We start from the raw sequence: 11,090 nt of genomic DNA, 5'->3' as shown, positions 1-11,090 counted from the left end.
TACGCCCTTCTTGTAGGCCGCAGGTTTTACCTACCGCCAGGGTTAGGGTCCAAGTGCAGACCACATGTAGCCACCAATCTCAAATTTTCTGGATCATTCTAAAATCATTTCCTAGGTTTTCATGTATCCCAATTATACCCCTATGATGTTTTTAAGTCCTACTATGTATGGGTAATAAAGTTTTCTATTTTAGTTAGGATCTAAGCTCTAGAGTTCTTGTTAACTATAAATATCCTTTAGGCTTTGTTTAATTAATCAATTTAGAATTATTTAGAAAAACACATTTAAATATTGATTCATTGAAAAGGAAACCCCTTCAGGGACAAGTTCACAAACATCTTGTTGTTCGTGGTTTGATATTCCATTTAAGACTTTGGAATTTTTTTTGTGGATTCCATGATTGATCTCATAACTATGAGTGGCTAATTCCCTTAGCTAGAGTTCTGGGATTTCTAGTGGATTAACAAAGTAGAGGAAGTGCCAAGTCGTTCTTATTGCTTTCTTAGCGGTGTCCGGGTTAAGATCTAGTCTAGATTATTGCTACTTACTCCAAAAGAGGATTAGTTGCTAGGAAAAGAAGATCACAACAATAATTTAAAGATTAATGGTCGATCCATGCTACTAGATATTATCTAAGTAAGATTGTTAACTATTATTTAATAACTAGAGACCCAAAAGGTAATAGTTAACTAGGATCCAGGATAAAGATTAGTAAGGTGACATCCTGAGTCTCAAAAGGTAAAAGGTGAAATCCATATGCTCATCCAAAAGACTATTGATGGTACATAATATAATCTATTTTGCATGCAAAATATTAGAATAGTTGGACAGTGCGCGATAAGTCTACTGAGTTGAGAAGCCAAGGGGAACACAATCCTAGTATTCGACTTAGATTTTTTACAACCAAGAGCAACCAATTCTTCTCTTTTTTCTATTTAAGCGAATCCCCCTTTTTTACTTTCCTGCATTACCTACTGATTGTAATAAGTTTGAGAAGTATTTCTAGCCTATTCCCTATGGGATTGACCCCAATCTAGTTGGGTTACTATATTTTATAGCAACCGTACCATACTTTAATTGTAGTTGTATTTTAGGCATTATAAAATTTTGGCACCATTGTTGAGGAATATGGTTTCGAAGTTATTTATTAAAGTTGTTAGAGTTATTGGGTTTTAATTTCTTTTATTTTGTTTGTTTTGTTTCCTACTTTCTTGAGATGACAACCTGGTTGGAGAAAGTATGGAGTGATGATGACTCTTTATTTATTGACCCCCTTCCTTATGATATGATTCATTACTGTTGGAGCCTGATAAATATATTATTGGAATAAAATGGGAGCATGCCTGATACATTAGCGCTCCTAGAAAAAAAAAATCAATATCATCTTCAAAAGGTTGATAGGTTTGGATGGATATCTACCACTTACCATTGGAGTGAGATGCAAAGTTTGTTGTGTGTAACGCCCAGCAAGTTAGTTTTATATGGTGTGAGACTGAAAGAATTTTAACATCCAACTTAAGAAGCTAAAATTAGAGAAGTCAAAAGTTTAGCATGCTCTTATGTATAGCTTCACTCTTAAGGAGCGTATACTAGAGTTATGTGGGGATGTAAATAAGAATTAAATCATGAGTTAGGGTGTATTGAACCTCATTCTAAGTATTTTTCCATATTGTGTTTGGATAGTTAGATCTTTATCCAGCCATCCAATCCTGAAGAAGAGTGCAAAGAGGAAGAAACATATGCCTATATTCTTGAATTTACTGAGCTAGAATTGAAGAATTACATTCCTCGTATAAAGTTCAAGAAGTACCACATGCCACATCTATTTCTTGGGTCCTTTATTTTCATACCACCACCCATAAAGTCTAATGGAAAATTAGAAAAGTAATTAAGGGTGAAATTCATAAGTTCAAAGTGGAAAGAGAAAATTAGGGGCCAACTCTTGGGTTACCTTGATGAAGTTTGTGTAATCAAGGTACCCATGGGCTTTTTGGGGAAGTCTAAGTATCCAACCAAGTCCTGTCATGCCCTGACGTGAAATTAGGTGCTTCTTGGTAGGTAACCATGAATATTTTGTTATTTGTAATTGTATTTGTGATTGGTGTTTAATATCCACACCTATGGTGCCATAGGTATGCTCCTAACTCTCTTGTTTTGTAGAGGTTTGATGCATTAGGGAAAATGCATGATTTTAAATTGGGGATGGGGATGCTTATGGGTCTTGATGTCCTCTTAGAGTTTTGGTTGACGTGCCTCTTTTCCTCAGAGTCCTATTCCTAGTAGAGCTGGTATGTTTAGTCATATTGTGTTTTGTTTCGTGATGTTTTATAGTTGACTAGGAGAAAAATAAATATCTAAAGCAGTTAACATGTTTTGGTTGATTATGCCCCCTTCAATACCTTATTTTGAACTATGTAATATATGTATATATATGTAACTATTGAGAATCTTGTTATGGCATTAAAATTAGGGACATGATTATCATTGCTAACAACTACATGAACCGGATGGGTAGTATCTTATGATGTAACTCTGTGCCATGTGTGTGTGAGATACTACTTAAGTTTCCTTTATGTGTTAAATCCAAGGCTTTCTCAATTAGTCCTGTTTAGGTTTTAGGATAGTTGGTTAGGAAACGATATAGGCCATTTTTTTATATTAGTCTACTTTTAGCCTACATGACCTTCTATGTGTGAATTATATCCCTTGACCCCAACTTTAATCCTGAGTACCTATTTTTCTTGTTACATATTTCATCATTCCATTTGTGCTTTAATGAACTTATTTTGGCCCTGGTCCTCCTTCGACATTGTGCACTTCAACTAAGAAAAACCACTTAAGTTGAGGGTGGCTGTCATAGGGGTACGTAATGTAATGTAGGTGTGAAGAAGTGCAAAGTAAGAGAAAAATAAAGTAGAGTAGGGTGTAGTATCAAAAAGAAAAAAAGTTGAAAAAGAAATATTAAGAAAACCACACCCAGTCTGAACGTGTCTTAAAATAAAAAGGGAGAAATAAGGGTGGAAAGAAAGTGAAAAATTGGTTAACAAGTGAGATTCCAAAGTTAGTGTAGTGCCAAGGAGGCTTAGTCACTTTAAAAGTCCAAATTTATCATACCATCCCCAAGCCTACATTACAAGCCAAGAAAAGTCATATAGTGATCCTAACTTTACTATTTGAAAGCTAAGGTAAAGAAAATAAGGGCAAGCGTATGGTATTTGGCATGCATTGATTGGAAATTCTTTCATGAGTATGAGTGTCTATTGACCTTCCCAGCATTTACACGTTTGATTTCATATATGAGTGAGTGGAACTTTTTTATTATGATGGCACATGGGTGGATTGGTAGTTGCTTACTTGTTTGGGCAGTGTAACTTGTATATATGCATGGTTATTTGTTGCTAATATAATGCCATAGCTTGATTCCTTTGTGTCACATTGTTGTGCTTCGTTAATACACATAATTGGGTTTTAAATTATTAAAATTGGATATGGTAATTATCTTGAGCTTAAATTTGACGATTGACTGCCATAGGTATCTTACGTTTCTCTTGGTTAAGCATCGTCGTCTTATTTTGTTATGTTTGGTTGCCTGAGGAAATGCAATGCTCTAAGTGAGGATCTTTATGTGTTATAGAAATATAGTACTTATGATGCTTAAAGCTATGATAATATACATGTACTTAAGCATATTTTGTTGGATTTGATATGTTTTTGGAGTGTTTTGCAGGAAAGTAAGTTTTGGATGCTAAATTCAAGAAGAATATGAAAAGTGATGTGTTTGGCCACTTACTTGATGATTATTGGGTATTCTTGGCACTTTCTGGATTATATGTAACAAAAACATGTGATTAAAGTTGAAGATTTGAAGCTTGGTTGCAAGTGCCAGAGTTGAAAATCCCGAGAGTTGATAGTGCTTCAGTAATTTGGCCATAACTTTTCACTCTGATATCTGTTGAGGAGATATTTGTATCGTTCGAAAGCTAATTCAATTATATATATGATGGTGGGTACTTTTACACTTGTTAAGTCAACTTGAGGACCGCAAGTAGAACATATGGTCAGCATGTAGGCAAAGAAAGTGCTAGAGGTAGAAATCTCAAGAGCTAAAGTGGGGGAATTGCACCTGCGGTCAATACCTACGCCCTCCCTATAGGCCGCAAGTACTACCTGTATCCAGGGTCAGAGAGAAAGTGCATACCATATGTAGCCACCGACCTCAACTTTTTTGGATCATTCCAAAATCATTTCCTAGGGTTTTCATGTACCCCAATTACACTCCTATGATGTTCTTAAGTCCTATTATGTATGGGTAATTAAGTTTTCTTATTTTAGTTAGTATTTGAACTCTAGGGTTTCTTTTTTTAATTAATCAATTCAGAAATTATTCAGAAAAAACACATTAATATATTGATTGAAGGAGGCCCCTTTAGGGCCAAGTTCACAAACGTCTTGTTGTTCTTGGCTGTTTATTCAATTTAAGACTGGGAATTATTTTTTGTTATTGTGAGATTTATTTCGCAAGTTTGTCTGTGGATTCTGTGATTGATCTCATAACTATGAGTGGCTAATTCTCTTAGATAGGGTTATGGGAACCCTAACGGATGAAAAAAGAAGAGGAAGTGCCAAGTCATTCTGGATAAAGATTCTTGGATGTATTGGATTTTCTTTTTTCTTATTGTTTTCTTAGCGGTGCCGAATGTTAATATCCATCCTAGATTATTGCTACTTACTCTAAAAGAGAAGCACTGACTACGAAAAGAAGATCACAACAGTAGTTTGAAGATTAACGGTCAATCCAAGCTACTAGGTATTGTCTAAGTAAGATTGTTAACTATCATCTAATAACTAGAGACCCAAAAGGTAATAGTTAACTGGAATCTAGGATAAGGGTTAGTTAGGCGACATCCTTAGACTCAAAAGGTAAAGGGTGAAATCCATATGCTCATCCAAAAGACTATTGATGGTACATAACTTATTAGATTTTGCTTGCGAGATATTAGAATAGTTCGACAGTGAACGATAAGTCTATGATGTTGAGAAGATAAGGGGAACACAAGACTACTATTCATGTTAGATTGCTTACAACCAAGAGCAACCAATTCTTATCCTTTTTCTATTTCAATAAATCCCCATTTTTACTTTCCCACACGTCCTGGTAATTGTAACAAGTTCGAGAAGGCTTTCCATCCTAATCCCTATGGTATCAACCCTAATCTTGTTGGGTTACTATATTTGATAGCGACTGCTCCATCCTTCAATTGGAGGTATATTTTGGGTGTTATCAAATTTTGGTGTCATTACTGGGGAATACGGTTTCGGAGTTCTTTATTAAAGTTGTTGGAGTTGTCGAGTTTTATTTTATTTTGTTTTTTTGTTTTGTTTCCTATTCTTCTTGAGATGACAACCTGGGCAGAGGAAGTATGGAGTGATGATAACTCCTTATTTATTGACCCTCTTCCTTATGATATAATGTATTACTGTAGAAGTGTGATAAATATATTATTGAACATAATGAGAGCACGCTTGATACGTTGATGCTCCTAGTAAAAGGAAATCAATATCTTATTCAAAGGGTTTACAGGTTTGTCTTGGATATCTACTACTTACCATTAGAGCTAGATACAAATGTTGTTGCGTCACCCAGCAGATTAATTATATGTGGTGTGAGACTGAAAGAATTCAGAAAAGTCAACTTGAGGAGCTAAAATTGGAGGAGTCAAAAATTGATCATGCTCTTATGGATAGATTCACTCTTAAAGAGAGCATACTAGAGTTATATGGGGATGTAAAGAAGACTGCAAATCATGAGTTGGGCGTATTGAACCTCATTCTAAACATTTTTCACAATTGTGTTAGGATAGTCAGATCTTGATCGAGCTATCCGAGCCTGAAGAAGAGTTTAAGGGGGAGGAAACATATGTCTATATTCTTGAATTTGCTGAGCCAGAATCGAAGAATTACATTCCTCACATAAGATCCAAGAAGTACCATTTGCCACATCTATTTCTTTGGTCCTTTATTTGCATGCCACTGCCTCTAGAGCATAATAGAAAATCAGAAAAATAGTTAGGATTGAAATTCATAAGTTCAATGTGGAAAGATAAAATTAGGGGCCAACTCTTAGGTCACCTTAACGAAGTCTGAGTAATAAAGGTACCCATGGGCTTGTTGGGGGAAGTGTGAATACCCAACCAAGTGCCATCATGCCCCGACATAAAATCAGGTACTTTTTGGGAGGAAACCCAAGATATTTTGTTGTTTGTATTTGTATTCGTGATTGATGTCAGATCTCTGCACCTATAGTGCCGCAGGTATGTTCCTAACTCTATTGTTTTGTAGAGGTTTGATGCATTAGGGAGAATGTATGATTTTAAGTTGGGGGTAGGGCTGGTTGTGGGACTTGATGTCCTATTAGGTTTTATATTATCGTTCCTCTTTTCACCAGAGTCCTATTCCTAGTAGAGCCGGCATATTTAGGCGTATTGTATTTTATTTCGTGATGTTTTGTGGTTAACTAGGAGAAAAATAAATATATAGTGCATTTGACATATTTTGGCTGATGTGATTGTTTAGAATCTTGTTATGGCATTAGAACTAAGGACATGATAATCATTGGTAACAACTACATGAAACAGATAGGTAGTAGCTTGTGATGTAACTCTGTGCCATATGTGTGTGAGATCATACTTAAGTTCCCTTCATGTGTTAAATCCAGAATGCCCGGTTAGTCTTGCCTAGTTTGTAGGATAGTTGTTTAGGAAAGGATCATAGGCCATTTTTTATATTAGTCCACTTTTAGCCTACATGACGTTACATGTGTGAATTATATCCCTTGACCCCGATTTTGAGCTTGAGTGCCTATTTTTTTTGTTACACCTTTCACCTCCCATTTGTGTGATAATAAATCTGTTTTGGCCCTGGTCCTCCGTGGACATTATGCACCTCAATGATAATAAATCTGTTTTGGCCCTGGTCCTCCGTGGACATTATGCACCTCAACTAAGGCAAATTGCTTAAGTAGAGGGTGGATATCATAGGGGTGCGTAATTTAATGTAGGTGTGAAGAAATGTAAAATAAGAGATGAGTACAAAAGTCTATAGAGCGTTGAACTAGCTTAACAAAGTCAAAGAAGAGTATCTGCATCCAACCATCTTGTATTTTTTGCATCCAATCAACTTGTTGAACATAAGAGTAAACTGTTTAATATCAGCAACACTCTTTGTTCAATTACTCAATAAATTTACTAGAGAAAAAAAAAAAGGAAAGAGATGGCACAACCTTCTGCAAACAAAGACCAGCATCTAATCATTACATAGAAATAACAGATATTCAAAACAAACCCTTGTAATCGAGAGCTTTACAAATCTTTTTACTAGGATCAGAATGTCACTTTTCAGACAACATAGCTATCAAATGCACCAAAGGTCCAGATCCTAAAAATATCCTACAAGCCAAGATTGATCGGCTATCCAGTTTCTTCACTTGCTATCTGAAGATAATATTTCTTTCATGCAATGGTAATAGACCATCAAAACAAGGAGAAATAAAATGGGGATAGAATATTTAAAGCTTGATATATAATGATCAACTACCACAAGCACTAGTGTACTACATAAGCTCACCTTTCTGAAGCATTTCATGCTTTTATTTCTAATACCCCATAGATACTTTAGCCCTTCATCTACATATCTATATCTATATCTATATCTATATTTATAATCTATAATCTATAATATATTAAAAGTGTGAAGGGCCTTAGAAATGTTGTTTGAACCCTTTGCCCTTGATTAAAAGTCTTTGCTTTAGACAAAATCATTTTTTCACTATTTTTTTTTTATATTTAAGAGTTAAAAATTAATTAAATGTATTTATGATAAAACTTTTCCTTATTAAAAGTCATCCAAATTTCACTATTTTTCCTATTTTAAGAGTTGAAAATTAATTAAATATATTTATGGTAAAAACATTCCTTATTAGAAGTCATCAAAATTAATGACAATTAATATTTTTTCTATTAGTTTAAGAATTCTGAATCAACTAAATTTGATTTTAAAGAGATTTAAAAAATCTAGAAATAAATATAAAACCGTTTGAATAAAAAAAATTAAGAAGTACTCATTTTTTAAAAGTTTTAAGTACGTAATAAGAATGTAATCAATGATTTTGTAAATACTTGAATTTAAAATAAGAAAAGATTTTAAACATATAAAAAAGAAACTAATCGTAACACATATGATTCAAATTGATGTGGCTCTCTTAATTTGTGGCAACAAGAGAAAGAGTTACTATATGCCAAACGCAAAAGTGATGATCCATCAACCACTTGAAACTTCTGGTGGTAAAATATATACGTGTATATGTTTATGTTTACATTATTATATTAAAGTGTGAAAGATATTTGAAAAGTGATTTGAACTTTTACACTTAACTAAAAATCTCCGCAATAGATAAAATCATTTAATTTTAAATAATCAAACGTTACATGTGTGAAGCACGTGCGGTTAAACTAGCTTTCATAAATATCTTTCTATTAGAATTGGCAAATACCCTTGATATGGCAAGTGATAGTAAGAGTAGCATGCTAGCGGTTATGACAGGCAAGCATGCAGTTATGTACTTTGGTTTTCCTATCAAATCCAAATTGGACAAGTCTAAATGAATCCCAGAATAACCTGGATTATAGGAACAACGAAATGTCACTAACTTTTCTTTTGATAAGTTGTCATCAACTACCAAAGAATCATAGTATTTATTGTGTCAAAAGGCCTTAAGTATCAAATACTGTTGATGCCATCCATAAAGTCTGGGACCCCAAGCAATGGAGAAATGCAAGAAAAGAAGCTATCTGAAAGCATGAAGCAAACCTACAACTTCACGGAATAAGCAAATGAATTCAAAAGGAAAATGTGTAGGAGGAACCATAAAACATATGCACATTTTATGGTGCTTTCCTCTTTACCAAATGCAGCGTACTCAATATACCCATACAAAAGGATTATGGGAACTAATAGGCTTAGAACAAGTTTATACCCAGAAAGCTGAGAAATTTTTTGGTACATCTGCATCCCCACCTCAATCCTTCGAAAGAAGGTAGTTTTCAATGTGTGTTTTGGCCTTTTGGGTGCAGTGTCCATGTAACGGGAGAGAATGCTATCCTTTTGGGTGCAGTGTCCATGTAACGGGAGAGAATATTATCAAATACATAACACAATTTTGTGACAGCAAAGAAGATAAGCTTTTCACAATGTTCAAAATAAAATTTCCATCCAACAGCTCTCCCAAGGAAAACAAGTACAAGGATGTCATTGAATAAGAAAATTGAAAAAAAACACATAACTAGCCAATGAGGCAGCTCCCCATAGAGCTCACTAAGTACAAACATGCATAGAGCTCTTATTGGACAAGGAAAATATCTCAATCCGAGAATATTATCCTTTTCTATATTAGACAATAAACAAAACTTATATAAAAAGATGACCTACAAATCAGAAAATAATGTCCTCATCTCTCTATGAAGAGTGGGATAGTAAGTTATGGGCTGAACCAAGTGTAATACTTCTCTTCAGAGAAATTTCTTCGGCAGCCTTCTCCTCTGCATATAGCATGGCAGAGGCTGTCTGTTTCTCTACCTCCCTCTTCTTGTAACCTTGTATCCTCTTCAGATGGAAAAAGTCTTCCCTTTCCAACTTATCAAGTTCGCCCTTGATGTAAGTAACTGTATTCTCCAACCAAGGCTTCACAACATTCTCCAAGGCGTTGACCCTCCGATTTGTGGTTTTAATTACCTCTTTGAGAATCAAGAATAATGTTTGTAGCGATGCAAGCTCAACAAGCAATTCAATAGATTTCACATAAGCAGAACGGCAGGCTTGTACCTGTTGCCCCCCTCTAGCTAATCCAGTCAGGTCATTCTTGGTCTCTCCTTCAGAGAAATGCTCAAATTTGGGGAACTTCACCCCAGCAATATATTCCTGTCTAGATCAAACTTTAAGAGTTGCATTCTGGACATTTTCAAGGACAACGTGATTGATGTTCTCACCAGTAGAATATTTTTCCTCTGTCAGAGCAAAGGAGGAATTTTTCATGGCATCTCCTATTGATTCCTTTGTTGACACTATTTTCTTTAAAATCTGATTGAACTGCACAGTCAAAGCATCACTTTTCTTTTTCAGTAAAGCATGGCATCTTGTTGCTCCAACAAGGCAAGATTTAATAACTCCAAGCATCGTAACTATGGGAACAACATTCAAAAGCTGACTTTTCCCAGACATTTTGCCAACCTACTTAACTGAAAAAAAGAAGTGAAGACATAGTTTTCATATCAAAAAAATATCCCTTAAATATAAGATACAATATTGGAAATAAAAGTTGTTGGAGTCCCATATCGGTGGGTTAAAGGGTCTTTGGTCTCCTTATATAGTCTTGGGCAATCCTCCCCTAATGAGCTAGCTTTTGAGGTTGAGTTATGCCTAAGGTCCATTTTTTTATTATGGTATCAGAGTCAGGCCCACTTAATTCATTGTTTTCGATGTTGGGCCCCCCGTCTTATATTGTTCACGGTCCACATATCCAGCTCTGGGCGTGCGAAGGGTATGTTGGAGTCCCACATCGGTGGGTTAAAGGGTCCTTAGTCTCCTTATATGGTCTTGGGCAATCCTTCCCTCATGAGATAGCTTTTGAAGTTGAGTTAGGCCCAAGGTCCATTTCTTTATCATGTTAGAATATGAGTAGCAATAGGAATATCATATAGAATCCTATTAGGAAAAGGATTGTAACGTAGTATCCTATTAGGAAAAGCATTGTAACGTAGCATCCTTAGGAAAAGGATTGGAATGTAGTGTCTATAAATAGGGACTCAATGTAATAATGTAGTTACAACAATTCAATAACATTTTACTCTTATATTTCTCACATGGTATCAAAGCTTCCACGATCTTGGTAAAGAATCAAAAAGTTTTTGTTGCCGGCGGCCGGCTATAATCCATATATGCTGCCCGTCTGGCCAATGATTATGTTAGTAAAAGTTGGGTCACTGACGCACTGTGTATCATTCTAGTAACTATTTTGTCATATCTTTGCGTAGCACCAT

The 11,090-nt window shown here is 35.1% G+C and overlaps 1 pseudogene; it reads right to left on the bottom strand.

Annotated features, from left to right (window-relative positions):
* Positions 1-9,486: 9,486 nt before the first annotated feature.
* Positions 9,487-10,272, bottom strand: LOC107869651 (annotated as a pseudogene).
* Between the last annotated feature and the right edge of the window lie 818 nt (positions 10,273-11,090).

This window comes from Capsicum annuum, chromosome 4 (assembly GCF_002878395.1).
Source record: "Capsicum annuum cultivar UCD-10X-F1 chromosome 4, UCD10Xv1.1, whole genome shotgun sequence".
NCBI classification, from domain to species: Eukaryota; Viridiplantae; Streptophyta; class Magnoliopsida; order Solanales; family Solanaceae; genus Capsicum; species Capsicum annuum.
This window is presented reverse-complemented; position numbering and strand designations above follow the sequence as displayed.